Here is a 5,089-nt window from a genome sequence, read left to right on the forward strand (position 1 = left end):
TATGTTTTTCTATAGAGCCTTTTTATGTTCTAATCAGTATATATTCTTATCAATATTACTATTTAGAGGATTTTCCTCTTAAAATAAGAAACTCTTCTTGGCGCCTATTTTAGTATAAAATATACTTAAAGTAAGTGGGATATCCTCAAAACAAGAATACAATTTTTTCGGTGTATGGAAGGTTAATTATTATTTTTAAAAATCAATTTTTCTCAAACACCTCTTTCTTCGCGAGATTATGTTCTTTCGAAATTGCAACTTCGCACATATATCCAAGCGCTTACTAAAAAAATCCGTATTCGTTTCCACGTAATGTTCGAAAACATTTGCTCGTGTCTCTTTGCGTTCTAGCTTTAACATTGCGGAATGAAAAATCGTCGGAACTTTCTCGCGCGCTGGAGGGAAATGTAATAATAATCGGCGCGTGCTTAATAATAACGCGCAAAGTTTTCTCTAGAAAGCGCGCTTGCTTGTTTGCAGCAAGCGTTTTGCATATACAATACGCGCGTATATGCGCGTCAGGCGTTACCCTGAATTACCTAAGAGCCTGTTTACGCACGTGCCAGGATGTTGTAAGGCGCGCACCCGCGCGCGCCAGTTCATTCAATTATTGCCACTACCATTACGATCGCGCTATTATTAGCCATCGCGACCGAACCATTCATGAATTACTATTATTATTGCCCGTTGCACATGTGTGTCAACGTCAACGTCCGCGATCTGACGATTCGCGAATTGTCTGATTAATTGCTGTGACAAATTGGATCCGTATTACGCTATATTTATGCTATATATATATATTTAGAAAAAAATTATAAACCCACACGCTGTTTGTTGTACTTCTTTTTTAAAAACTATATTTCGTGTGTGTGTGTGTGTTTTAGGATTTTACAGTCACAACATTGTCACACAAAAACTGCAATTTATTTTTAAAATACAGAGAGGATTACCCTTTTTTTTTTTTTTTTTGAAGAAATAAGACACACCTGCTCTTCGTGCTCCATTAATCGAAGGGATTTAAATATGACGTGAGTTTGGCCCACTCGGTCTTAAGTGCGCGACAGCGTTTAAAAAAACCAAGAGAGTTGAAAGATATTATATATATAAAGACTGCTACGAAAAGCTTACACGTTCGTAATTTACACCGTCGCGACAGCTGCCGCGAAGAAGAGAAGAGAGACACGAGTCCTCGCGCGATTATATCTTTTCCTACGTGAGCCACCGCGGAAGGGTGAGCAAGCGGCGGTCAGGATCGACCGGTCAGGATCACGTTCGGCAGGCCGACGCTTTTTCTTTTCGACAAATCACTTCAGGAAGCGACACGCCCCTTCACGGCTGCCGCGACGTGTTACCACACGCGCCGTTTCTATTTACTTTAACGTTTCCTTCTGCTTTTTCCTTCCATCCCTACGTCGGCGAAATGAGAATCCGACGTGCACGGCGCGAGTACGAAAATAGTCCCGATCCGTTTCACCGCGCGCGCTCACGAAACGCGGATAAATCACGCCTTTTCAACCCCTTTCTCCCGACGGGCGCTTTTAGCCCGCGACCGGCGGGGGGGGGATGGATGGTGACTGTGTAGGTGCATTCTCGATGCACGAACATATTTTAATGGCATTCTAGGAAGATTTATGAGACTCTGAAAATTCAATTGCTCGAAAGGCAATTTTTTATTCTCTCTTGAGATAAATATTTAAATCGAGATTTAATAACAATAAAACGATTGTTCCGAGTGTTTTGAATGATGTTACACCGAAAAAATTGTATTCTTGTTTTGAGGATATCCCACTTACTTTAAGTATATTTTATACTAAAATAGGCGCCAAGAAGAGTTTCTTATTTTAAGAGGAAAATCCTCTAAATATAGCAATATTGATAAGAATACATACTGATTAGAATATAAAAAGCCTCTATAGAAAAACATATATATCTCACTATCAAAAAAGACTATATTCTTAAATAAAGATTATATTCTTAAATAAAACAATATATTCTTAATTTCAGAAGAATTATCATCTAAAATCTTTAAGAAGATTTTTTAAGTATGAAATCTTCTACTTACGAGAATATAATTTTTTTGGTGTAATAACATTCGAAATGTATTCTTTTCTTTTTCCTCTTTATCATTAAAACATTTATATAATTTTGCAATTTTTTATTTTGACATTTTGTTCGCGTTTGAATCGGCGCCATATTTTATAAATATAATTAATTAGTGTATCTTTCGAGTATATTCACCGAAAAAATTGTATTCTTGTTTTGAAGAGATATCCCACTTACTTTAAGTATATTTTATACTAAAATAGGCGCCAGGAAGAGTTTCTTATTTTAAGAGGAAAATCCTCTAAATAGTAATATTGATAAGAATATATACTGATTAGAATATAAAAATCTCTCTATAGAAAAACATATATATATCTCACTATATATTCTTAAATAAAGAACATATTCTTAATTTCAGAAGAATATCATCTAAAATCTTTAAGAAGATTTTTTAAATATAAAATCTTCTACTTACGAGAATATAATTTTTTTCGGTGTAAGTTTTACGAGTTAGTTATTTTATTAGTGAATATATATATATATAAACATTTGTTTTCACAATATTTTTAGCGTATATATGTAAATAAAGATTAATTCAGTTTCTTTTTGATGGAAAAATAACCGTGAGAGATGATGTTTCCAGAGAAAAATCAATGCTAGGAAAGTATTAGAGAAGAATATTGTGTTATAAGAAACACACATTGTGCGTACCGTGTGAAAAATCATGCGGGTGCCGCGTAACACAATATCGAGATACACGCGCACAAGTTCGGCGAACAATTTACCTGCATCCGCGCGCTCGAATTACACCTGTGGCCAAAGTAATGTTAATTTATGTTTCTAATATAGAATTTTGGCAAAATCCAAGAAATATTTTTACGCAGAATTTTTTTTATAATTATTACTTCAGATATCGGTAAATTAATAAAAATTCGTTAAACCCCATATGTCAGTTGAATAACAAAGTTTGTTAATATTCCCATAGTTGTGATACGGAACAACATTTTACGTATCACATCAAACGTATATCAATTGTGCAAAAGTACACAAATATCAAGCTAACTAAATAGAAATGTAAGATTTTTTATCTCTTAAAAAAAAATATGAGATTTCTCAAGCGATCAATTCCGTTCGAACGTTTCTATCACTTCTCACGCCAGTGTGCGCAGATGGGTGCGTATTATAATACGAAATACAGAGGTGTTATTGATGACTGTCAATGTGATGAAAGATTATTCGTGCGAAACATAAAAGAAATAAAAAAGAAGATATACATCAGAAGTATATAACGGCGAATACACGTGCGGGTTAACGTAAGAGTGTTGCGACTCTAGCTGTGTTTTTCCGTGTAACATTATATAATATCACAAATAAATTTTTGTCAAATGAATAAGAAATACTCGTTAACAAATTAATATGCAATGGATAAGGCTATACGAGCAATTATACTGGTTGTTGGTGTATTTTTTTATAATAATTCCTGATCCAAATTAAAGATCGAAACGTTTGATTAATTAAAGAATAAAGGAATTATTATAAAAAAAATACACCAGTATAATTGCTCGTATAGCCTTATCCATTGCGTATAAATTTTTGTCTTTCGAAGTAATTGCGATCGTAAGCTAATGACGCGTAAAATGTATCAGCTTTTTTTACTGCGCAATCAATTATAAGACACCCCGTTTTTGTGTTCAATCGCGCAAAAGTATATAACATATTTGAATAATGATATTTTAAAGAACAATAATACACAGAGACATGTAAAGAGAAATTCCGACCGTAGTTGCGCTTGCAACATCTACGGTGAACGTCTACGCGAAATTTCTCGAGTACGCGGAATCGATTGCTTTTACGAACCTTCGGCAAGGGCGGACCTCTCATTGGAGCCCGCAGGGTGGAAGATAAGGGGTGGAACCAATTAGTCTCTCCCTCGGTAGGAAAGTGATTTCGGCACAATCGACTTCCCCGAAGACGCGCACACTTTTATCGAGCTGTCGGTACTTGACACATTTCCAGCGACGCCTTGAATTTCTTCGCCATTTCCGGGGGCTCGCTCAATCGTCGTCCTCTTCACTCGTCTCCGTTCGCGAGATCCATTCGGCACGATCGCGGTGGTTAAAGTTGCGAACAAAGTCAGCCGTGATGTTTCATTTTATTTGACCATTTTTGGTCACAATTCTTTCAAGATGTTTTTTAATGATTTTTTTTTATAATTATTATAATATTCTATGTTTTATATATATTATATTATATTATTATATTACATATATATTTCAACACATATTACGGTCTTTGTTATTACACGAATATTAAAACATATTTTATTAGTTATTATAACACATTTTACGTTTGTTTGAAGATTTTTTTGCACGAAATTTTTACCGTATATCTTTTCGTCACGTATTCGCCGCACAAAAAATTATCTCACACATATTATTTAGTAACATTGTAATGAAATAACGCAATTAATTTGTTGCACCAAAATATATATCGTGTATATATATATATATATATAGATTTTCTAAATGTTTTTATATAAGTTACTTTCTGTTTTTACGTTATTAAAAAAATCAAAACAATTGCGCGTAAATACGTCATGTGTTTTTATTGCTATTGTCGTGTGATTTATGAAATATTCTTATCGATTGTTATGTATAGAAATAGATCTCTCGACCGCGCGTTACTTTCAGAGAAAGATCCAGACACGTGTTTTTATCGGAACTTGATAAGCTAATAGCGTGTAACTTAATACCGATAAAGAAATTGCGTATTGCAGAACATTCTATATTCGACGCGGTCGAATGAAACTATATAATATGCGTTAAGTCGGACGAAATACAGTTGGGGAAGTTGCTTCTTCGAACAACATATCTTAAACTCCGATTACACACCGAGGTTCGCTCCGGTTCGCAACGAAAAAACACCAGTCATTTTTGTCAGAAACACACAAAATTGCACGGATTCTTTTGTCCAAAATTTTATGCAGTCAGGTAGTTTAAAACTAACTAACGGAAGTTTATCAGTTTTCTGTCTTCCGAGATTAAAT

The 5,089-nt window shown here is 34.4% G+C and overlaps 1 protein-coding gene across 1 annotated transcript in view; it reads right to left on the reverse strand.

The window, feature by feature from the left end:
- The window catches only part of LOC109854739 (single-minded homolog 2-like), a 59,167-nt gene extending 54,925 nt beyond the window's left edge, over window positions 1-4,242 (reverse strand). The window contains exon 1 of the mRNA XM_020428154.1: window positions 3,901-4,242. The gene's annotated coding sequence lies outside the window, so the exon portion shown is untranslated. The remainder of the gene's footprint in view (window positions 1-3,900) is intronic.
- Window positions 4,243-5,089: the final 847 nt, after the last annotated feature.

Source organism: Pseudomyrmex gracilis, unplaced genomic scaffold, assembly GCF_002006095.1.
Source record: "Pseudomyrmex gracilis isolate BER0280 unplaced genomic scaffold, ASM200609v1 scaffold_73, whole genome shotgun sequence".
Taxonomy (NCBI): domain Eukaryota; kingdom Metazoa; phylum Arthropoda; class Insecta; order Hymenoptera; family Formicidae; genus Pseudomyrmex; species Pseudomyrmex gracilis.